Source organism: Gallinula chloropus, assembly GCF_964237585.1.
Source record: "Gallinula chloropus genome assembly, chromosome: 2".
Lineage (NCBI taxonomy): Eukaryota > Metazoa > Chordata > Aves > Gruiformes > Rallidae > Gallinula > Gallinula chloropus.
In genome coordinates, this window is record NC_140086.1 from 149,131,593 (window position 1) to 149,158,144 (window position 26,552).

General features: G+C 41.0%; 1 protein-coding gene across 1 annotated transcript in view; it reads right to left on the bottom strand.

Moving 5' to 3' along the window:
- The window catches only part of PARD3 (par-3 family cell polarity regulator), a gene marked incomplete at its 3' end in the record, with an annotated part of 453,440 nt that overhangs the window by 404,987 nt on the left and 21,901 nt on the right, over positions 1-26,552 (bottom strand). The gene's annotated exons all lie outside the window — the stretch shown is intronic.

Consider the following 26,552-nt stretch of genomic DNA (forward strand, 5'->3'; position numbering starts at 1 on the left):
TAAAGCCAAAATTCTTTTTTTAAGTTGCCCAAAATTAGTAACATAACGCTTCCCGCTTTTATCAGCTCCACATGAGTCACAGACCAATCACTGACATGAAGGGGAACAGCATTCCCAGTGCCACTGAATATATGCACTGTATAAGAGGAAAATACATTGTCCTCAAAATAAAGTATCTATCCCAGACAGTGGCCAATGGCACAAAACATCACAGAACAGCTGTAAAGTGAAGGGGCTTTACAAGGACAGCTATAAAGGGTACAAACCAATATTTAAATTCCATCACAGAATCACAAGGTTGGAAAAGACCTTAAGGTCATCAAGTCCAACCATTCCCATCCTATGCTAAACCATATCCCTAAGTACCTGATCTACCCTTTTTTTAAACACATTCAGGGAAGGTGACTCAACCACCTCCCAGGGCAGCCTGTTCCAGGCCCCAACAGCTCTTTCAGTAAAGAATTTTTTTCTAACATCTAATCTGAACCTGCCCTGGCACAGCTTGGGCTTTCAAAGGCCCTTCCACACGGGCTTTGGTTGAGTTGGTAGATGGCATATCTAACTCTCATAGGAAGAGCACTTTCCACATTTAAATTAAAAGAAGATACATATACACACACACAGACACATCTACAAGTGTATATATACGCATATAGCTGTGTTGGGGTTTGTGTGCACACATGTGTCTACCTTAGCTGGGAAGATTGGCTTTATAGTCCTCATCATAACTTTTGACACAAAAGGAAACTATAACTGATAGAACAAGGTTGGGTCCACACAGAGTCTTCTATGGACTGCTACAAAACCCAAGTGTTGTTTAACACTCAACCTGCTATCCTGAGAAGGTTTGTTTCCTAACAGGAGAAAGTTGTACTACAAACACACAACCTGAACAGGATACATAATCTTTTCTTGCTTCTTAAATATTCCCCCCAACAGTGCCAATGCCCAGGGCTGTTGTTAAGTGACTGGTAGGAAGAGCTTCCTCTCTTCAGCGAGCAGGCACCACTGCAGAAAGTGACTAACTTGAGGACCTTGCAACATCTTGCAAAGTGCTTGACATCCTAGAAATAGCAAGTAGCATACAAGTCTTTTCAGGTATCAGTGCCTAGCAGTTAAATGAAAAAAAAAAAGTAGAAGAATAAAAAAAAAAAAAAAAGAAAAAAAAGAAAGAAAGCAGGACACCAAACATTAGCCAAAGAAAAAAAAAACACCTTAACTCAGTAAGAACCACATCCCACACTCCTCCCCACCCACTCCTCCCGCACCCCCTCCAAAAAAAACCCACCCAGAAAAGCTTTCCACCTTAAAGAACTTGAAAATAATTTTATTTCTTAAAGGATGGAACATCTTTAAATCTCGAGAAATCATGCTGTAGGAAATCTTGGACAGCACGCTGCATGAAAGAACATCGTTCATTTCAGTTTTAACATCCTAGAACTCTGTTTATTTCCAAGTGATATATGTGCAAAAGTCAAATTTTAGAGAAATCTGATAACCGAAAGTTACTTCATTGATTGTATAAGTACATCCACGTTAAATACTGCTGTAAATCTTCATCATCAGATGATCAGATTTCAGAATTACATTTTACAGTCATTAGGCTAGTCATTTCAGAAATTAAATTACAGATTTTATTCTCTATTTTCTCTGAGTATTAAATATCGTTACCTTACATCTCTTCTAAACAAGTATTTATTATATAATTAACTGATTTTCACAGTATACAGCTCTTCCTCAAACTGCACTTACTTTTCTAGCACGTAATAGAAGATAGTTCGGTATCCCTTTTTTAAAAAGTAAAAATTCTGGAACAATGCAAAACAGTACCACGTTATTCACACTGTCATGCACACAGAGGGGTACCCATAGCTACATATTACAGAAATCTACTCTGTAAAAAAGGTATGTAAAGCAAATACTAGGATAATTTTTTTGTAAAGTGTGAATACTCCACAAACACTTGCAGACAGGGCTGGAAAAATCTCCTGTGTAAACAAGAAACCCTTCCAAGTTCCTTCAGAAACAAGTTCTAAAGGAACTCCACTGAAGAGGTGCCTTTGTAAACTGTTCTCAAACTAAAAGAAGATCCTTCCTCATCCTCCAGCCCATTACAAGAATCTCCTCTGCCGCCTCTTGTATCCACAGCAGAGACAAACACAGTTGAGACCCCAGCTTTGAAGCCACAACCAAACTGAGGATGTAGGAAGCACTCCTAAAGGATTTGATTCAGATTTCCTCTGCCAATGAGCAAAGCTCAGACAGAATTGAACCATAAACCAGGCTTCACTGAAAAATCTGAAGTATAATAACTAGTTCAGGCTTTAAAGGAATCTGATCCCTCATGTGTGACTCACTTCACTATTTTTGTTTGCATCACCTAATCTTCTTACTGAAGAATGGAAACATTAAAAACAGATAACTGCAATACTGGCGCAGTGACTTGACTACAGTCATCAACACAAACAGCATCCAAACTGAAACAACAACTTCTATCTTCCCCCATCCTTACATTTTGCCTTCCCACCACAAGTATTTCCCACCTCCAAGGCAAATACAAGAAAACCCACGTGATTACAGAATCAGTAGTAAAAACACCCACTTCTAAAAAACTATTGTGCTATTTCAGTATGTACAGTCTACATTAAAAATAGCTTTGATATATAAGCTGCATGACTTTTGCTAATGAGTTCCTTTAAAAAGTTTCTCAATATTGCATAAGAAGTTTTAGATAGACTTTATTTTTCCTGTATCAACTATTAGTTGTGCCATAGCCTAAACTGCTCTGGTCGCTTTTCCCGTCAGACAAGGTCCTGACACAAAACAATACATTAGCAAGACCAGACAAGAAATATATAAAACTAGTTTAGCAAGAATTTACTCTGGCAGGATTTGGTAAGTAAATATGAAATAACAATGAAAGTTTTCATTAAAGCACCCTCCAAACTTCACAGAGCAGCCCTTCTCTTGAGGCCCTTTAACTCTATTAAAGGTTTCACGTAAATCAAAGATTTGGTGGGGAAGGCTTGGGAGGGAAGAGGACTGGGGGAAAGAGAGTACTCTCATTTTGTGGAGATTAGTTACACCATACTAAAAAGAAAACAAAACAAACAAAAAAACCAAACACTGAAGCTAGTGATTTTACTGAGCTATCCACAGCTATTTATGGTTCCAAACTTTAATTCTATGTATTAACCCACCAAACAACATGAAAAGTGGAAACACCCAAACTGCATAAATGTTCACATTTACATTCCCTCTCTGTGCTCTGTCTACAGCAAATATCTGCGGGGTGGGAGTCAACTCGTGTGCACTGTTTGCTAAATACAAACGCAACCGGACCAAACTTAACACTGATTTGAATTCAGGAACTACTGCATTGATGTTACACAAGTATCTGTATTCACAGCTTTGTCAGGCTGTATTTCTTCATTGCAACCAGATACTCACAATTCACTCTGCAACAGCAGTAATATAGTCTTCAAGGTCGGGTTGGATGGGGTCCTGGGCAACCTTGTGTAGATCCAGGCCTGGATGTTGGTGGACCTGCCTGTGGCAGGGGGGTTGGAACACTGTGATTCTTGGGGTCCCTTCCAACCCAGACCATTCTATGATTCTACGATTCAAGCACGTTCTGAAGCAGTCCAAAGTTCTGTTTTGGCTATGACCAGTTACTGAGTCATGAAGTGGAAATTGGCAATTACCAGAGTTTACAGAACTTCACCTGCAGGGTAAACTGGTCCAATCACTCCTTCAGGACACCCAAAACACCTTTGGGGTCACTTTCTCCAGGTGGCAGCATGGGGTTTTCTAGTGAGATCTCGCACATGAGGGACTGGCTCCAACACTAACCCACAGAGGGGCAGTCAGCTCAGGGCATATGCAACAGGGTGCTTACACGACTGAAAAGGAATCATAGAATCATGGAATCATAGAATGATCTGGGTTGGAAGGGACCCCAAGGATCATAGAGCTCCAACCCCCTGCCTCAGGCAGGGCCAACAACCTCAGGCCTGGATCTACACAAGGTTGCCCAGGGCCCCATCCAACCTGGCCTTGAACACTTCCAGGGACAGGACACTTACTACTTCTCTGGGCTGCCTGTTCCAGCACCTCACCACTCTCTCTGTAAAAAACTTCCCCCTAATAGCTAATCTAAACCTTCGGTTTCTGTAAAGAGGAAAAGGAGACTCCTAAATAAAATTTAAAGAATTACTTAGAAGCTTTTCAAGAAAACTGCTACAGATATGTTCTGGTTTAAGGAAACATCCCGGAGTCAGATGCTTTGCTAATTCAAAACTTGAATTTGTATATTAAAATTAGATTTTCACATTTTGTCAACAAGACAAAGCCACGTACCTACACTCTCGCTGTTACGATTGTGTAAAAGGGTACTGCACTCTCCAAATCTGCAATGCATTTAGAGATATAAAAACATGCTTGGATATAAAACACTGCTCCACCAATGTGTAAATTAGCAACGTGCAATTACTTTGTAAAAGACGTATAGATGCCTTTGTCACTAGTTCATGCGGAAGAACTAGCAAGTTCACTTCATTGAATACAAGGGCAGAAGTAATGCTAAACCTGATTTATAATATCTTCATTTAAATATTGCATCACTCAACTCAAGTCTAAGCAAGTCAGATCTCCTGTTTCCTGTGTACACCCACTTAACTCTTCTACTTAACTATGATTATAAAGGTACTTATAATTTAAGCTCATGAGCACTACATTTTCTGCTCCAAAGTCCTCTATAATGGAAGATAAATATTTGCTACGTGAACATCAGCACTGAGTAGAAGCAAAGGTACGCTACAAAAGCGGTAAGAATCCTGCCACTCATTCGCTCTTTATTCCATGCAACAGGACTTCTGAAAAGCACAAACTGAGAAAACCCTCAGTTTAAGTAATATTGAATATTCTGTAGCTAACGATTTTATGTTCCCACATAGTAGAAACAAGAACCATATGTGGAAAACAATATGTAGAACTAGGAATGAAAACTACAATGTCCTCTCATTAAATGGCATAGGAAGATTTCTTACCCTTTAGTTCCAAATAGGCATCTTGGGTTTTGTAAATGTACCCTTTACACAAAGGTATGGAAGTGTTTAACATAAACAGTTAAAATAAATAAGATTGTTCTTTGAAATATTTTGTCCACATTGCACAGGAAGAGAGCATCCCAATGGTCTTAGCCAGAAGTAGCTAATGTTTAGGACAAAGCAGTAATCAGGCCCAAGGAGCCCACCTTACTGTGCTGCGTGCTTACAGGTGATGCCCACTGCTGTGGTTCGGTCCCACCTGCATATCAGGAACATGTCCAACCCATGCCAAGCTGAGCTCACTGAGGCACTCCATGCCTAATAAGTGATCATCTTCCTAAAACTGAAATCATTTCAGTTTAGACACCACTTACAGATTTTTATGCTTTAAGATCTTTTCCAGTCCATAGACACATGATTTTTAAAAAACACTGTCAACTGGGCAGCTGTGCATACGTATCTCAGTGTAACTTTCAAAAGAAAATGGACTCACCACCAGGACAAATTAAAGTGCAGAAGCAGATCCAAGCATGTCAATACAGCTTTATATTTATAAATGAGGAAATAAAGGGAAAGTATTGTGTAGTTTCTTATTGTATATTTTTAGTTTCTGCTTAAAACCATCTGAAATTTAAGATTACACAGCCATGTGTGTGGCTGCCTTCACTGTTTTGAGTATTTTGACTACACACAGATCAAAACCAAGTAAATCACCAGGCTGGGGTGTGTACTGGACTTGTCTGTTCAGCAGCATATGGCACTTGGGCGTGTTAACACAAGCTGAAAGGAAAATAATGGTTAATAAAAAACTAATATATCTGAAAATTTGCCAGTGGATTCATTCATTTCCCTGTCTAGCTCAGCGCTGCAGGAGGAACCGTCAAAACAAGCAGTCAGGTGCCAAAGGGAAGCCACGAACACTCGCAATGTCAGCTGGATTACAGTTACGTTCCACAGCCCAGCAAGCTGGCAAGAACAAGTCCCTGTGTTTGAATTGCATCTCCTTCCCATTGCCTCTCTCCTTGGATTTCAGGCACAAAACCCTGAGGAGTAACACACAACAGCAGAAAGGGGGAAAAAAAAGCCCAGCTTCAAAGACCACTGCACTCTCTTACGTATGTGGATATGGCACCATGGGCAGTTGGCAGTAACGATACAACAGAAATACTTCCACCATCTTTGCAAGGGCACAAGCTGGCAAAATATTTAACATTAATGAAAGCACCCCAGTAAACCTCAGAAAGCAAGTGGTATCTGTAACAACTCTTAAGCTGATGAGTGATGAGTTGAAGTGACTGTTACCTTTTTCATTTCTGACTGCACTCCATCTGCAATCACCTTCATACTGATTTTAGTGCACACTTACTCTACCCTGCCCTGTGTTCCATGAAGACAAGAAAAACAGGGCTATGGAAGGCTGCAGAACTGAAGCCTCATCCCTTTCATCTTTTTGTTTCTTAACCTGTAAAACTGCTTTTTGCAGTGGGGCTGTACCATGCTCAAATTAGTTTGTTGGTATTCTGTATTACTGAGAAATAGGGATACACACCCAGGACGCTTACAAATCATGCCTTTAGAAGAGGGTTTGGCCAGAGATTCAAAAATACACACATTCACACATACAGTGTCTTCAACCAAGATGTATATACCGATCCCAAACACAAACCAGTAACGAAAATGAGAAAACCATGCAAGTCTGATCACTGAAGCCTCTTGTCCAACTTTTACACTTGCCAATACTTTCCCAGCCTCACTAAAAGGGCTTTAACTTAACAGAAAATGGTCCAAAACAAGATCTGAACATCTGGCCAACATCACTCTTCCTGAAATGTTGAAAAGGGTGTTTCCGAAGTGGAAAGCAATGTGAGCTTTTGCATGTATCCTGTATGTCCACTTTCAACAATAACAGTGATCTACTTAAAGTATATCACATTGCACTGTTTCAGTCCTCAACATAGAAGCCTGATAGCCAAAAAGCCCTATGAGCCATATATTAGTCCGCTACCGTAATTAAACATCTCTTAAAACCCACTAAGTTAAAATAATATAGTCAGTAAACCATCAGAACACAACAACATATCAAGTTGTGCTGCATTACTGCTGGAGTACAAAAAAGCATCAAGGACCTGCCAGATCTTGCTTTAAACAACAAAAGCTTGCTATTAAAAATGGTAATTTACTTTGGCTGTTAACTACAATGCAGTTTGCATAAACTTTCAAAAAGTATACCTAAACCTCTTGTTCCTCTGCAATAATTTCCTAAATCTGTGAGGGAAGAAGTCCGAGACGTGCTCAGGAGGAACCCCAAACTCTTCCTGTTTTCCTACTCCAACGCTTTCTGGAAAACATACAGTGTGTTAGGCTATGTAAATTCTTCCTATTAATGCATTACCTCCATGCATCATGGAACAACGTTGAGTTTTTTTTAACTCATCCACTTGACCCAGAAGCTATCTATACCAATCCACAAGAAATCATACCACTAATCAATGTAAATCAATTTTCCTACATGCTGCATATTTCCAATGCCTATTAAACAGCATAACACCTCGATACACCCCAATAACATCACGGAATAGTTCAGGCTGGAAGGGACCTAAGGCCATCCCAGAACGGGATGCTGAGCAGTGGGGCGGTCCTCTTGCTGCCGGAGCAGACCCAGCTCCGGGCTGTGCCACCACCTGGGGCTCCTCGTTCCCCGGTGCGGGTTGGGCGCGGGGTCCGGGCTGCGTTTCACACGGCTCCTGGCAGCCTGTTTCAGACACACGGCATGGCGAACACCGCTCGCTGCCTGGCAGCTGCCTCCAGCGGCACGTCCCCACTGCACCCAGCCCGCTAACCGCTAGGCGGTGCCACCACCAAAGGGCAGCGCCCGGCTCCGCGGCACCCCATGCCAGCGTGCCCCATGCCAGCGCAGCACCCATGCCAGCGCAGCACCCATGCCAGCGACCTGCATGCCAGCGCGCTCCCATGGCAGCGGCCCCATGCCTGAGAGTACCCATGCCAGGGCGAGCCCCATGCCAGCGCAGCCCCCGGGTTCGTTCTCGAGCATCAAGTCGGGCACCCACAAACAAGGAAAAGCGGTGCTGTGCTGCCATGAGAACATGCGGGGCAAACTGCTCTGAGAATTAAAAACTGGAGGATACTTGGTTGTGACGTATTTGCACATTTTTAGCAGGACTACTATTTGTTTACACTGTGCACAATTAAGTTCTGTTTGCTAGGGGGGGAAAAGTAACGTCTTTGAGAAAAACATATGGAGTGGAGTGATGCTGTGCCTTTAAAATCCCTCACGTCCGTGCTGTGAGCACTGAATAGCACTGTCCTGCCCAAACTGCAAAATAAAACTTTTCCACGGGATTTATCCTCTGTAGAAAAATCCTAGCCCTCTATCCAAACACTGCCACAAACTCAGCATGCTAAATCCACAAGTAACATAAGAAAAATGTGTCCTTTTCAGAGTATTTTGCCGTAACACAGAGATAAATCTGCATTTAAATACAACAAAATGCAACAAAATAGTTCATCGATTACAATTTGTAATTATTAGTATTAACTCCAGATGACAGAGATGAATTACAGTAATCAAGTCGAGAGCTCATGAATATGTAAGCAAAATGCACTGGGTATAATGGTACCCAATCAACTATGTAGGGACATTAAAATTTTGGGCAACGATGCTGAAGAAACGAAGAGCATTTCTGGACTGCAGCTCGACATTGAGCCATGAGGGAATTTAATAAAAGAGAGAAGTGCTTTCTGTTGCTTCCAAGGGCTTCTCTCCTACCCCCACCCATCGTTATGGCATTACTCAGGTTTCAATGTTCATCGGGGCTTTTAGCCCCTAAGATAGATTTTCAAATTCTGTCCTAGATTTAGACTTAAATAATGGATTTTACTGGAATGACTAGCAATGCATATGTCTGTACGTACCGACACACATGTGGCAGACTGACATGTAAACGACTGTTCTATGCTGATTGAGCACAAAAAATTGCAAGTCTGGCAAAATGTTTCAAAGGAAGATTTAAGAGAGTAGAAATACAGTTGTCTACCCTAATGACATCCAACATGAGATGAAGAGCCTAATTTATTTCAGAAATGTACTGGAAATAAGATTTCCATTTGGGGGCCATTAATATCAAGCACCATGAAAGATGGAAACAACCAGTTTTGATATATGTTCCCGAGTGGGCACATTAAATTAATCTTGTAGTATGTGAACTCTAAACAATGATTAATATACGGAGAGAGTTGCAAAAACATTATTATATACAGTGCCTCATATTTATGACACCCTGTAAATTATGAAATTAATAAAGAATATCAAATGCTACTCTGTTCCGATGGCTGTATTATACCTCCAGGAGCTTCAAAATCAAGGCTTGGTGAGTAAGACTGCAATATAAACAGCTTTGCTGAACCATGTGGAAGGAATGCACAAGTTATGTGAATCACAGGAAAGTTTATCTCCGTTTCGGTCAGCTATGGTATCTCATGTTTCTGATAGGACTTAGAAGTCTGCATTCCAGGCACCTTACTCTCCCATGCCACCCGGTCAGCCGTGTACAGGGGCACCTCCCAGCTCTCCCTGCATGGAGGGTGCATGTGGGAAGAGATCCCCCCACACACACACAAGAGCAGCAGGCTGGTTGGGGACCGCTTGCTGCCTATGCAGTAATTCCCCATCTAGTTTACAGAAGCAATGCGTCACCTATGTCTGTTGGATCAAGCTGGTACATGGCACAAATAAAAGAGCAACAAACTAACATGAAGCTGAAAAACACTTACAGTCCAACACCAGGTCCCAAGACCCAGAATAGATATGCCAAGCATTTCTAATGGTTTATGCTGCAGGGAAGTCCTGCTAATAGCAACTGAGTGACTGAAAGCTTCAGGAGTTTTCATCGTGTCCTACAAAACTGCTCCCAGGACTGTAACTATATTCCCTTCCTTTGTTCCATCACATCTATGTGCACATCATAGCTCATCCAAAATCCTTTGTACGTTGCCTAAGTATGCTGATACAAGGCTGGAGGACCCCCCCATGCCATCACTCCACCATCTCTCCCCTAAGGGTCAGAGTCCCATGGCACAGTATCTCTGTTTAACATGAGCCTGTGCACACACACGCACGTGCCTCCCGGTCAGACCCACCAAGGAAAATTGGTTTCCAGTTAGTAACTGCAAAAGCAATGTGGAAATAATCAGAGGCACGTTAATTTATCTGTTAAATACTTTTCAAGATATTTTAAACAAAACAGACATTATTTTCATCTCTAGGGGACAATTTTTAGCAACAATATTTAGCTATTGCTTTTCCAAACTGCCTGATCTTTTTGAAGCGGTGTAACTCCAATACCTTCTTGTGGCACTGATTTAAGCATGCAGTCACTTTACACTAAATATGCCCAGCATTTGTCTGAAACTCTGAGAACAATCACTATATAAATTCAACTACTATAATCATGATTATCCTATGAAGTTAAATAAATCAGATCTGCCAATCTCCTTGAATTCAGGGTTCTTTCATCACTGCTAATCCAGAACAGAACCTGCAATGCAGCACTCCACATTGGGGTAAAGGAAGGAAAATACCTTAAAACCAAACTCCTAAAAACCATAATCTGCAGAACTATTTGTTTTGTTTTCAAATGTATTTACAACTTCTAAAAGAGAAATACTTCTTTTTTATAAAACTGACCTTAAGGTAAGCTTAGGTTTACTATGACTGTACTTCTACTGTCTGATGATGCTGCAGGGTATTACATTTTTAAAATGAAACACCATTAGCACCATAACAGGTTGGAGATCTCACCAGGGGGAAAAAAAACCCAAAAACTAACACGCTGGGTGCTCCCAACTCCTCATTTCATCTTTTCCACTATTTCAATTTACAACCATATTTTGTTTAGAGGTCATCACTTACGGTTCCTCCTCACAAATCCACAATAATCCTCTTTTTCAAACCAATATCTAAGCTCATGCCTGGTCTAAGCTTGAGGCTAGCCCCAGTTTAACGAGAAGAAATCAGAGTCTCACTCCCACCTTCTGAGTATTGAAGGGAGCTCATGATTGGAAAATCCCTTGCATTATCAGTGACTCTCCTCCTCATCATCAAACTCCTCCTTCCATCTCAGTTACAGTTCCAGAATGCCATTTACACCAAAAATTACCTGGTGCCAGTTGCTGCAAACTACACCACAACCTTCCTTCTCCCTCCAGCTTCTCACAACCTACCCTTGTCCCCTATCATCCACACCTGTCTATGGTTCACCATCACTTCCATACCTGGCCAGCACCAGAAACAGAGAGCACAAACACAGAAGACAAAAAGTGGGGAAAAAAAAGTATTTAAAAGTGTTCACCTTCAATTTACTACACTAGTATTCCTTCCGCCTTGACACTGCGATACCATCACAGACCCAGCTGCATTAGTACCCATCAACATAAGCAAAGCTTGCCAAGTTAAGCCCCAAAAGGGCTCCACTGATGCAGGGGGTGGGCATTAAAAACTTCCTTTTACTTGCTTAGTTATCTTCTCCCTTGTCACCTCCAGCGATAGGGAGCAGCTACCAGCAGCAGACTCAACTCTAACCCATTACACATCTTTCAAAATTGCTTAAATCTCTAGCAGCATGTCTGCACTCGTCAAAATTAAAGCAAAAGACTTGATTAAGAGAGAAGCAAAACCAGCTAGTCTTCTTGACCAGAAAAGAAAGCAATGAAAAATAACCATTAAAATCGGTGAAGCAGTGCCAAGCCCTATTTCGAACAAAAGGTAAACCTTTACGTCTTCTCCACTGAGCTGTGAGTCTATCAGATGGGAAATTGTAAAAACTGCTCTATTTTTCCAGCTCAGATCACCACAATCTGTATCTCTAAAGGTTTTGATTAACGGAAGAATAATACGACGTCTGTGTATTCTCAGTCATAATTTAGAATGTGGTCTAAATTAGGAATTCCCACCTTTGTAACAAAGTCAGCCTTGGCAGATGATACAGATAAATGACTGCAATTGTATGCAGAGTAACGACATCAAAAATATACTCAAGTGCACCATAATACTCCACCTAGAGTTATACCTTCAAGCTCTGTAAAACCCAAGTAATTACTTTTCTTTGCTTCTGCTACGCTAATTAGAGAGTATCCTCTACTTGGTCAACCCTGAGTTTGAAACTTCCAGTTTCTCATTCTTTATGTGCTTTGAGAAACTGACTATATTGAAAACGTTTGCAGTATAACAGTAAAATTATATACAGACACACTTTGTATATACACACACTCTGAGACTTCTTTGTAAAGAATGGCAAAAATAAGTTTCATAGGATTAAAAACCAAAATAATTCAAACCTTTTGTAATATTCATTTACATGCCTATGCTCACAGAATAGTAGCAATTTTTTTAAGTACTGCAAATTTATTTTCTGTAACTCCTTTAAAACAGATATGGTATGTTTGAGACAAGCAGCAAATCCTGCCATGAGCTACAGATTTAAAAAAAAAAAAGAGATTCTTAGGAGCTACACAAATCCTTTTTCAGAAAACCTGTTTATATTATTCCTGTGGTATATCTGCAGTTGGTGGTGCACCGAAACGCAGCTCTACGAAGGCGCCAGTGTTTCTTGCTGACTTTCACCGACCGGTGCATAACCGAGGCTGTTGTTCTATACATTAAGGTAGTGTCTCAGGCTCCACTAAAGAGAAAAAGCTCCTTGCTGTTCTCTAACCTATTAGAGTGAAAAGAGCTTGATGAATAGAAATAGATTAAAACACGGCGCTTTTTGTTTTGCCTGCATTTTAGATACCATACACTAACAGCTCCCCAGCCAGTGCTGCATCAAGCTAACCAGCTTTTACAGCAGCCTCTTTCCACACTTCAAACTAATTGATTTAACTTTGCAAGTTTTCTCCTAGCAACCAACAGGCTTTTTTGTATGTCTCTTCTACATGAATAGCAATAGCACTGTTAAAAATACAGTGCAAGTTTCAATAACTGGGATAAAAATATTTTATAAAAAAAAATCCCTCGTACTTTTTTAAGCAGCAAGATGTCTGGACTGACAGAAGCTTGAAAGCATCAAAATAACAACCTTGTACACATAAAACCCACTCTTCAGTTGTTATTTTTAAATAAGGCAAAAATATTGCTCTGAAAGAGGAAATGTGCCAGCAGAAATTTAGATTCTCAGATTTCTGTCATGATCTAGGGAAAAAAAAATATTGTGTATACTTATGCAATTTAAAAGTAAGTGAAAGAAAGTAATTTTCAAGTGCCTAAACATGCGTTTTCATTTTCCATGTAAGGGGCCTTGCTTTCTAGTGGAGAAATCTTTAACTCAGCAGAAGGTCCTGCAGCTGCTCTTGCATTCTTTCTCCAAGTAACTTAGAACCACATGCAGCCAAAAGCCCCAGTGCAGGGAGGACAAGCTGAGTACAGGCAGAAGTCAGCTATGCACAACACCTAAACCATCACCTGGGGAATGAGCCGCACCACGGCTGTACCACACAGGCTGCTGTGAGAATTCCCAGGAAGATCCCAGTCTATATATAGTGAGCTCTTCAGATACGGAGAGGTCATGAACTTTCTTACTCTTGTAAGAGACAGAGCGTGATCTACCAGCTGCACAATGCAGATAAAGCTGGCCAGGAGCCTTCGCCATCCTCCAGGGAGGCAGCACTTCCAATTCACAGCGCCGTAACCCATCATGTAACCCATCACTGTTAGAGGGAGAGGGGGAGGAAAACCCAAGTTTTGCTGTATTTTTATGCATCAGAGCTGAACAAAAAAGAGGCAAGAAATGCATTCATTTAGTCCTTGATTTAAGAACCAGACTGTTTATACCAGTTGATGTAACAGATCTCATGACCTTAAAACAGGTAGGGGGACATAAAACTGAGCATGCACACGGTGATGCAGGAGGAGGGGTCACACTCCCACCGGTCATGAATCAGAGACACTGACTCACAGCAACACCCTCAGCTAGGCCAAACTTCTGTTCCAAGTTCACACGCCCGGATTTCACCAGGAGGCTTGCACTGAGCAGTTGAATTCAGTCCTAACAACATGTTATTTTGCTGGATGACTAGTACCTCTTCCACCTTCCTTTATTTTCTAAAAGGCTGATTTCATTTCACTGTTCTTTTACATAGCTTGCAGGTTGTTCCCTTCCTGTCTAGAAAAACAAAATGCAACAGGAATATTAGCAATAAATTAAATTTTGCGATTTGAAAGAAGAGAGATATTTTAGACAGACATATTAGGGTTCCTCACCCTCAGAAGGAAGTTCTCACATACAGGGAGGCTTCTTGCAAACCAAACTTGGAAATTTTGGCAAAGCTTTCATTTGATAGGAAGGTTTTCTAGAGGACACACCACAAATTTTTAGAAGCCCACAACATGGCCTTTGATAAGCAAAACATCTCTTTCAAGGTTCATAGGAAAAGGCCACGTCTTCAAAATAAGCAGTCTTCCAAACATAAATAACAGAAGAATAAAATTTGTGCTTACATTTTCATACTCGCATGCGAACTGAAAACAAATGTTACACTAAAACAATTAAGATCAAAGTACCAGTGATAGACATTCAGAAATATTTGCAGAAGTAACGTCTGCATATATTACTGTGTACAGAGACAACCAGGATGCAAAATTTGGACCAGGATTACAACTGAAAAGATGTCTGTATTTTGAATCACAGCACCATCACTATCAAAAATTACATTAAAAAAAACCCAATTACTTCTGCTTCAGGATTTCCACACCTCAGAATCAAAACACATTTTGATGCAAAGCTTTACTTGGAGCTCATCTTTTTTGTGCTTATCAAAACCAGGTGAGGCTACAGGTGCTTACATAAAATGCTTAACTAAAACACAAGTTAAGAGGCACAGGGCACCCCAGCTCTGCTCCGGAGGGGTGCAGGATGCAGAACTGCAGTGAAGCAGCAGCACAGACCGTGCGGGCAGTGCTGCTGATAGCCATGCAGTGATGCAGAGAAGCTCAGTGAGATGTCCTTGTCCTCCCCCTCTCCCCCAGCTCTTTACCAACATTGCCACAGCAGTTAAAGCTTGCAGCAGGAAATGGGGTGCTGCTTTTCCAAAGATAGAGCATCTTCCCTAGAAAACCTACAGCTTATAGTTGATCTACTTGAAATTACACTGATCTACCTATCTGAACTTTCAAAAACTTATTTTATTATTTCCAGAGAAGATTGTTAGTACTCAGGGGTGTCCCACAAGCAAGAGGTGCCTTTAACCTGTTAAGCCAAAGCTACTTGCTTTTAATTCTGGAACAGGCATACCCACAACTCAATGAATTAAGAAATACTCTTTGCTTCTATGATGGGGCTGACATATGTCCTTCAAGCCTTTTACACTCTCCCCACCTTGCCTCTTTTCCTCTGCTTTCCTGGCTGCCTCTGAAGCCAGAAAAAGAAAATACTTATGTGTAAACATAAGTATACTCTAATCAGCAGCGAAAGGGTTTGGAAAAATTACACGATCCACTGCTACTGCAGTCCCTTCAGAGACTCAAGGGTTTCGTCCCACACCAAGAAGCCTTACAAGTCTAAATGATAGGGGTGAGACATGGGTTTGCCAGGCAAACAGGAGGAGAGCAAAGGCTGCAGTTCAGTGGGTGATGCTCAGTCATCTTTTGAAGATGCGCAGAAGTGGCTCTACGCCCAGCACAAAAGTGTCATAGAAAAAGGGAAGAAAAAAAAAAGGGGGGGGGGGGAATTTGTCATTAATAACAGGTTGCCATCCTTTAAAAGTAAAAATCATAATTTCATTTTCATTCTAAAAAATATAGTTTGCCTTTGAAGAGCAACTCACAGCTGAAGTTTTCATAGAGCAGCTAGGGAAGATAAGCATAGGGTTTTGTGCAATTAACTTGTATTTAGCTTTAGAATACTTCTGCCTACATAAGTCTCTCTCTCCTGTTTCAAATCTCTAAAGGCGAATAGGGTCAGAGAAAGGTTACTTGAAACTTCTGGTTCTTACATTCTCTTTTGATTACAGACTAAATCCAAAGGAGACTACCCTGAAAGGCCAAGATAAACGTGAAACCGCAGAATTGGTCTGGCTCAAACAACACTGAAGTCAGGAGAAAGTGCCCCCAACTCCAGAGACTTGGCCTGTGCTTGAATGCTGCATTAGGCTGTCTTTACTGCTTGCCTGAGAAGCCATATACATATGGTACAGGAATGCTTCGTCAGGCCCAGGCACTGATGGTAGACATACCCTGTCTGCTGCTGAGATACGTATTGCACAGCTGCATTGTTTGTTTGCTCACCTGCAGAAAGCATTTGAACTTGGCACAGTGGCCCGTGTTTTATTCTAGCGATGTTCTGGCATGCTGTGTCTTTAGAATGGGTCAATGTTAACAAACATTTGCAAAGTCTTGAACTCCAAGTACACAAGAAGCACTTAGGAAGTAAAGAAAGAAAGTTCAAAAACAAAGTTAATTTGATTCCTAACCCACATGATGAGCAAAGAAGAAAACTGTCAATTCGCTATAAAGCAGGTGCTGAGCTGTGATACAGGGCAGCTGGCACATCTGAGTAAGTAATGAAAGCCTGTCACTGCATGAGATGTCTATATAACAGCCAGCTCACTCATTTATGACTCCCTCCTTCACCAGATTAGAGTAGACTCAGTTTACATCAGAGGACAACTGAAAGGAAACTCTATGACATCTCTCGCGTGACTTCAGGGACAGCAGGAAAAAATTAAGGAATTTCAGTGCAATATTATTGCCAGAACTTTTGGTCAGCTACAACACGTGGGGCAGAAACAACTACAGGTCATATATGATGCTCTCCAGCACAAGGGTACTGCCTGCCCCTGGAGAAACATCATTGCAAAGGTCTAAGCCACCCACCAACTCATTTTTCTTTATACACATTTGTGTTTCTTATTTTATTTCTTTTTATGATGATAAAAGTGTTTTGATTTCTGTGGCTGAATTAATACTGGAAAATGTTTTTTAAAAAATAATAAAATCTAGGCTAAAATTCTTTTGCAAATCAGATTTTTGTACGTTACCAAGCAGAAAGGAGAACCAAGGCACAGTTCAGAACATAGCAATTACCTCTTTAGTCTTCAAAACAAAATGCTAATGCGGCCATCTTTGGGTAACTGATTTATGCCCCATCACCTGTGGAAGCCCAGGCTCCTGGAGAGGGTGGCACATGTGACAGCAGGAATGGGGAAGTGGAGCAGCGACAAGCCAGCCGGGACAGAGGAGAGGCAGAGGTGCCCACAGCCCGGCTGCAGGCACCATAAACTAGGTGACCATAGATAACTAGGCCACAAATGTTCCTGAATACTCAGAAAGATGCTGCCCAAATACTGTATCACTGCTGAGAAGCCGTTTTACATACTTCATCCTTGCTGCATCTTAGAGAGCAAGAGTCTTGCCAAACAAAACACACTGTTGTTGTTCATAGTGGAATCAGCTCCTTATGTATCAGGAAGGTGGGAAGTGCAGAGGAGGAAGGCAATCCTCCTGTGGGTGAAGGAAGTTCACCAAACCACCACGTGCACCCGGTTATTTCAGTGACCCTTACAGCAAAGGGTTCCCTACAGTCTGAGCTCCACCACTCCCTCTCCTGCCAATGCCACGTGCCCCAGACGGTCACACGCGCAGCAACCTTTGGGCGTTCATCACACGTGCCAAAGGCACTCACTCCAGAATCAACATCAATTCACAAGAGTCCTTCAAATGCTGCCTGGCTCTGATGGATGGAGACTTGATCATCCGGCAAATGGGCCTAACAGACAAACATAAAACCCCTATATATATTGCAAAAGTTCATGCAGGAGAACACTAAGCTGCTCCTGTAACTTGCTTCGTTGATATTGCAACATCTTAAATAATAAAATAGATTAAAATATAAGAAAATCAGAAATAGCAGGCATGTCTAGAAAATGATGTATTTGTACCCAAAGAAAGACAGATTTGTGGCATGCATCACTGGAGGGGATTTTTTTTTAAATTTTTGGGTTTTAAGCGTGAAAGCAGAGAAATGGGCTGTCAAATGACTGGCTCCATCAAATTAAGAGTTCAGAGGAAATTAAGCAAATAGTCCACAGTGATGGGAAGTGAAACTGTGGACAAAGCAAATACAATACTTAGTCTACGTTGGGCTTTTATATAATACTTATAGTATTATTAATGTGGCTTTTGCTGTGTACACAGGTTTTAAAGCCAATTACATTCCAAAAATGCTTTCAAAAAAAAAAAATCTGATTTATTGGAGTCTTTAAAATAACAAATGTTAGCTGGGGAAATGTAGCTATGGGTGCATTAAAATGCAGCTACTGCTGCACAGGAGTATAGAAAGCTGTTCCATACCCAAGAATTTAGCTGCTACATCATGTAATACGGAAACCACGACAAAAATGACAAAAACCAAAATGAATGTAAGCCAGCTTTTCCCCAGTTAGCCAAGTTCACTGGGTAAGACAAAGAAAATCATATTTCATACTGAACTGGGTTTTGCCTTAGGCAGCGTTTCAGAGATTTCATCCCAGTCCAATCACTCAGAACAAATAACAAATGCAACGGGACCAGGGCACCGCTCCCCTCATAACAAAGTGCAGGTACAAGCACCCAGCCTGTGCTCTGGCTCCTGGCATTATAGATGTCTGGTCTTAAAATCTCCTCCAGACATTTTTTGGGGGGTTTCTTAAATATAAATGTTTTAAATAATCAGCCTGGGTATCTCATTTTGTTTCTAACACCTAGAACTTTCAAAGCAGACAGGAACAGGACTTACTAGAAAAGCAAATAAAACCCCAGTAAATATCCACACCCAGTGTCACAGGACTGTGAACATAAACTGCTCACCACAAAGGCAGTTTGAAATATAGCAGCAAGGATGGGTAAAGGAAATATAAAGATGGACGACAGGAAAGTGCTACCTCTGTTCTTACAATTTCCTTCTGTTCCCCACAGGTACTTTTTTGACAATAAAATTATTCCTTTGATTAGAAGCCTGATGCATCCAAGTATCACATAGTTACATTTACAGTCCTTCTACTGCAGCCAGGCTCAGCTTTGGTTTTATTAGCTTGTATTTTAAGGAAGCTCAGCTTTTTGGTGGGGCCTTTTTTTTTTTTTTTTTTGTTTAATGCTTATGATTAATCAATTCTTCCTGCAGGAATCAATGATTACACTTAAGTGGCCTCAGGCTTCTCTTGCTGGTGCAGAGCTTTAAGAAAGGAAGCTCGCTCTGCAACACAGACGGACAGTATTCAGAACCGATGCCAGAAACCCTCTATGATACTCTGCTAAAGGACGCTGCAGCAGCCACGTATATTCTGCAGTCTCTTCCATTTTCTGCAAATTCCTGCCTCCATTAAAAGCACACTATTTACTTGATAGAAAACTTTCAAGTACGTGCAAACAATTTGCTTTTTCATCATTACTTTTTTTCCCCATTGGTTTAGACTGAAAGAAGTTAATATTTTTTAAATCTGAAAGAAAAATTAGGTAAATCTCCCCCACCTTGTCTGGAAAGAACATGCCTTTACTGACCAGAGGGGAGTTGGGGGAATACAAGCTTGTGGGTTTTGGTTTGGCTTTTGGGTGTTGTTTTTTGGTGGAATTTTTAAAACCTGTTTTTTGTTATTATTTTAACTTCACAGCTATCCTCAAGTGTCAGAAGATTTAGGAGAAAAACATAATTACACTGCAGGAACAGTGCTTGAGCAGTAGACTTGGGAATACCTGCTTTTCATTTCCAAGTACATTTAACATAATGCTGTATAAATATAGTAAGAATTGTCTCTCAAGAACTCTAGAGAACTCTGTTCTAATGAAACAGGCAGGATGCTTAGTGCCTTCTGTTGTTACAGTGTCTGATGGGAATACTGCTACTGGAAAATTTGGAGCAATACTCTCACTTTTATAACCTCAAGTGAAAAGAATTTTGCAGTATAAGTAAAACTGGTAATTTTTCATTGAATTCTGTGCCTTCCATAAGCTTACAAAAGCTTCCAATATTAATCATTCTTATAAATACTGCCTATCTCTTCCCAGTAGCTAAACGGCTATGCTTACTAAACAGTTACGGTACCAGTGAAAAAGCACAAGCAGTGCTCACATCAGAAACTTTAAACAGGCACCTACTGCACTTACCACAAGTATCCTCACACACCAGTAGCAGCAGCATGGCCACGCCAGGAGCTGCTCCCGGCACCACAAACATCCAACACCGGTGGTAACACTTTAAAGCCTTCCAACAACCAGTATGACCAGCTTGGGGTGCTGGAGCTGAGACAGGAGAAAGAGAAGGCACTGCAACAGAAGGAACTGCTGGGACCATGACTGACCAACACACTGTGCTCAGGGAGTTGGAGAGGTCACTGCCAAAGTAGACTTCCTGTAGGTACAGAGGACACCAGAGAAGATGATGCACCATTTACTGAGCTTCCTCAGTAAATCTGAACTTCTACAAGCATCTACTTTGCAACTCAGCTCTTTGTCAGGCACTAAAGCTTCCTTCATAACCTGTTTCAAGACTAGTGCAAACAGAAACCAGTGTATCATGGTAAGAAGTCTGAGGCTGCAGGCACAGGCCTCTCAATCTGAGCACCCATAACAAAGCAGTGAAACACCCATGAAACAGTCCCTAATGCTGTCATCACCATTTGCCTCATCAAGATTTAAATGGGCTTCTGAAATTAACTGCAAATCCTGACATACAATAAAACTTCTTGTTAAACAAACCTTACCAGGAAAGGATTTACCAGTTTTCTTGTTTATTTTCAGAAGCATCCCAAAGTTTTTCAGTGGTTGACACAGCCATCTCCTTCCAGCCTGATGTTACTGCAGAACTCACAATTTCATTGGAAAAAGAACCAAGTCACACCAGCAGTCTTTTTCCCTTTTACAACAACTGATTCTGTGCTACCATATTTTATTAGCAAGATCTTGAATTTGAAATTTTTGATCAACAACAGAAAACCTTGCAGGTAAGTTAGACAAACAGACTCCACCTCCTCAGACAAATAAAGACTGCCACCAAAAAAACAACAGTGAATCTTCATGTAATAGTTCACACTTAAATATCTCTGCTAACAATTAAATAAATTAATAAATGACGTTAATAAATGATCAATCAATTGAGGGGAAAGCAAAGCATAATAGTATCAGAATAGGATGGGGAGAGGCCCCACTTTCCAGGCCCGTGTACACATTTCAGTGGGGTAATGCAACAAAAATACATTTCCTCCCTTTGAGAGGGGAGGTCATACTACCAATAGGCATCAGCTGCAGAGGTGGGTACTAACCCACCAGGAACAACAGCAGACTTTTCCATCACAGCAGACCTATTTGCAGATCCAGGGATGGCATGTTTTGGTGGCAGCACCTGGTTTCTGCAGTCCCACATCTCACACTCACAATCTCTGCCTTCAGGTATCTGCCAGGATCAGAGTTCAGCTCATACAGACAGAGCTCAGAAATCCCAGGGAAAGATAAAAAAATATCAATACATATGTACCCTACCACCTACCACTCTGGAGTCTGTGTAGCATGGCCACACTATTAAGAAAATCAGCACGTGTCTCACACAGAGCAGGACTTCCACGTTCTGACACAGCACAAAGACACAACTCACAATGAGCAGATTCACTTAGCTTGGCGCTTTCTGTTCCTCCCTTACCTCACTACCCCTGTGTCTTGCTTACACTGAGGCTCCAGGTCCCCCCCACACCCGCTACTACAGTAGCTCAACAGCTGAACCAAGGATGCATGCTGACTAACTAAACTTCAATGAAATCACCACCACCGCTCAAAATCAAGGCCTGTCATCAGCTCAGTATCATCATCATAAGAGCAACCCCTCCCAAAGCAGACATGCCCATCTTCTACCTCACTTGGATTATATCCATCTTATTTATTATCCTTTAAACCAGTCTTATTTTTAACCCTTCTGCCCCTTCCTTAAGAGCAATATCTACAATCCTCCTCCTGTTCTCACCTGTATCATTCGGATAACATAATACAAAACATTTTTATCTTCGTCCTTTATTTTTAAAATCAATTTACAGAGTAAGAAGCAAGGATCATGGAAGCCAAGACAATGCAGCAGTGCACAAGAATGAGATATTCAGCCCAGGTAAATTGCTGTCTACTGAAACAAGATACAAGCTTCCCTTTGTTGTCATCAAAGAATTAACCAGATAACATGCCAATAATTTTTAAAGGAGTAGGCACAAGCATAAATGATGGGGGAAGACCTACTAGGCTCTGTGCTGCAGAGGCAGAAGACAATGGCCAAAGAGTAAGAATTTTTACTCCAAGTCGATAGTTTCTTAAAATAATTATAGATTAGTAACTCGCAGCTCAGACTTGGAAAAACCTCTACATTGTCCTCCAGTTGATTTCACTGGGAGCTGAGAGTCCCAGTATGCTGCAGACCCCTGTTTTCCTGTTGTGTAGAAAGAGGAATGCGAGTATCAAACATTCCTATTAAACAGGGGAAGGGGGAAGAACTGTGCAAATATTCAAAGACAGAAAGGTGTAGAAACAGCTGTAACTACTAGAACATGAAGCAAATGAAACAAAAAGCTGGCTGCAGGGAAGATAGTCAGAGCTGGCTTTCTGGGTTGGGTGGGTTTTTTTGAGATATCCACGGTGATACATCAGTACTGTAGCCCCTTCACAAGCTCAAGGAGAATGTTAAATAGACTGCATGTGAACTTTCACCCCGTCACCCTGACACACACTCACATGACTTTTGCTTTCCTCCAGAGCTCCCATGATTATGCACAAACTTGCAATTTTCAAACATTTCCCTTCCTGGTTTGTGTCTTTATTTTTTTTTCAATACACAGCACAAAGACTTCCTTGGTCCTGTTCATTACAGCCAAATTATTCTCCCTTCCCCCAGCCCTGTCCAATAAACTTTTAAAAAGGAAAAGGGGAAAAAAGAAGAAAGAAAGAAAAAAAAAAGGAAAAAAAAAACGAGTATTTCGCAACTTTTTTCCTCACAAATTTTGTCCGAAGGCTACAGGAGTTTCTGGTCCACTTCAAAGCATTGCTAGCAGGGCCATAACTGAATCTTCTTCCCTGTTCAGCACAGGAGTTACCAGAGGGATGATTATCCTTCTTGGCCTTATTATTCCTTGCTTCTGGCTACAACATCCTACCCTTCTCCATTTGGGAGCTACCCTACTTGCTCATCAGGTTCTTCCCCATTCTGGCTGTTGCTGACACTTCCCAAAGCTTCTCCTAGAGCGACCACTGGCTCATCTCACCCCAAAAATACCCTCTCTCCAATTTGGCTCCAGCCCATTCTGTTTGCTTCCTAAGTAACATGCCCATAATCCCACAGCGAGCACTGTGCACATACCATGTGCACATGTCACTCCTACCAAGGAGGGAAGTGCTGTTACTTCTACAAGAGTTACAATCTCCCGTTGCAATAGGCTCCCAGTGCAAATGAAAACCAACACATTTCATGTTTTAAGATCAAAAAAACACCCTTAGGATGACAAATGCACAGATCCTGGACATACTACTGATTTCACTGCCGGTGATGGTATCAAAAAACAAACAAAAAACCCAAACAAACACAAAAAAATCCAACAACTAGAAGTTGGAGGACACCCATTCCAGCCACCTACCATTTCTGAAAGTATACTACATTTTACAACATAATGCTATTTCTAATAGATGTTCTTAAACCACAGCTTACAGCCCAGGCTAGAGTACTGAGAGTGCAGAGGCCCACTCTTAATTAAGAGGAGATGGTGTAAATGAGAAAGCTGAAGTGTACAATCACAGCAGGCAATGGTACACCAACCTCCCTAATGAAGTACACAGTTCCTCCTAACAGTTCCTGAGCTTCCCCACATTGTTTTTTCACTCCATAATCTTTCGCTCACGGTAAAATAAGCAACATCTGAATGCAATGGTAATTGAAAGAAATATGCCTAATAAATCTTCCCTGGAAGGAGGAGTTTCTTCTTCTGGCCAGCGGCGCTGCCGGTATATATTTTACAATACAAGGTAGCAGTATTCCTTTCACTTGGATATCAGCACCTAATGAGCAGAGACATCCTAAATAATTCATAATAAATTCTACGTTGAAAATCCACCATGCAGAACATAAAAGATTTTAGAGCAGTCCCTTTTAAGGCTGGGAGTTGCTAATTTGAATACTTCATTTCAAGCCACTATTAACTTCAACACATTCAAAGCCCACTTGTATCAGCCTGGCAACTTTGGCATAGCAAGAGTTCCAAGAACCTCAAATTTGTGCAAATGTCTGAAGTGAATAAACAGAGAAATTAAAAACTTCAAGGAAGTAAGTATTAAAATTGGAATTTTAGGATTTACCTGATGTGAACTTTCATGCTAGCAAGGCCTGACCAGGCAAGTTTTGTGCACCAGCCAGGCACCTGGTATTTACCCTGAATACCCAACGTGCCATCCAGGCTGCTTCACAGGTCACTGCAGGTGGCAAAGCATCTTTCACTCTTCAGCAGCACTTAGCCATACCAATGGGTTCTCTGGCACTTCATCACTGCCTCCCCACATCCAGATTTACTGTTTCATGGTAAATGCTATACAGATACCGTGGATTTGTTCACACTACCCACAGGAAAAATGCTGTCAATTCAGATTTGCCACCCTTAATTCAGCACTTCTATTTGATGGATCCACAGAAACAAGATCTCCCAGCTGTCAAGCATCTTTTTTAAGGATGTGAGCAGCTCCGAGTTCATCAGTAAGCAGCTCTGTGGCTTCACAACATGTTAACAATACTGTACATGAGTTTCAGTACACACAGGTGTAAGCATCAGTGTTCACCAGGACAAGAGCCGGGAAATGCCATATGGAAACAGGAAAGTAAAGACCACAGGGCCTGTCTCCACTAAGGAGCAAAGTTGGATTAAAATACCCGATTTGTTCCCAAGTGCTTGGTGCTCACGCTTCACCTACTAACCCAATATACAAACACATTCCTAAGTGCCATCAGGAAAAACACTAGGTAAAACCCACACTGGGAAAAATAATAACAAACCAGCGATACACAGGGGGGAATACAAAGGATTACAGTGAGAAGAGAAAGCTCCTGGATATACATAGCAATACCCATGGATAGACATAGCAATACCCATTCCTAAGAAAGAAAGTGGGTTTTGCGGAGGATTTTTAAATTTTTTTTTTAAAGTCTTTCTAAAAGGCCTTTATGATCATTAGACTAAGAACCACCAGGCTGCAGTAGGGTTTTTCATTGCTCACATAAAGGAAGATGTGGCTTGCAAAGGAACCAACAGAAATCCGTTTTCACCTTCCAGACTCCGTAACTTCAACACAACACAGCTCTGGCAGTTAAAGCTTTGTCTCAGCGGTAAACTGCAGGCTTGGAAAGGGATAGGTTCACAGCCCTGAAACAATTCTCAGAATTTTGCTGAGCAATATAAGCAATAAATATTGTAACAATATAGATCACAAAAATCTCTGTTCAAGAATAACACCAGCAGTGGTACAGAAGAAACAACAACTGTCCATCCTGAACTGAAACACTACACTTGAAGACTACAAAAGAATGTCACCTTCCAGTACTTCTGAATTCAATACACAGCAACAACTTGATAGTGTATGATAGTATTTATGCCAAGACATTACGGATATAATGAAAGATTTATGCCTTAAACTCTTTACAGTTACTTAGAGGAGGTTTACTACAAAATTTATGAATACTGCCAAGCCATTAGCTTCAACTTTACTCCACAACAGTACAAGTAAGAGCCTGAAACTTTATAGACCTGCTTTTCTTTGTAACAGGCTGCCTATAGATTACAGCTGCCTGCCACTGACTATATCCATAAGGGTGTTTCACTAAGAACAACTTTATTTTTTTAAATTACATTATATAAATTACAAAACAATACAGTTTGTTTTCCCCAACACACTATATAAAAACTCCCTACATGCAAGAACAACTGTTTTCTTCTTATACCTTTTAATTAGAGTTACAAAATGTTTACATTAGAAGGAACAATTGCCCTGATTTCTTTTCAAACAGCTTCTCGATCTGCTGCAACATGCCTATGTATCTGATTGACACCAGTTCTCACCACACAGAAGTGGTTATACAACCCTGGTACTTCTCTTGCACTTTTTTCCAGTGCTTTTAATATTTATTCATCACATCTCACATGAAAGAGTAAGGCACGTGTAAGACCCATTTGCCCCTATCCCATCACCGCTTTGCTATCTAGTTTCAAAGGTGTAGAAAAAGCAGGGATGCAGATCATGACACACATTTCTGTTCAGTGCATTATTTGTTTGAAATACACAATTTTAAATTATTTCCTCTACCATTTGTAACAAAGTCAGTGTTAATTTTTATCCAAACTAGGAAGCAAAGAGGAAAAAAAATATGAACAGGTTTACTGCTGTAAATGAAGCATAAATGCTCCATTTTTAAACCTCAACTAACACCTGTTGGGTTTGGTAAGTTTACCTGAGATTAT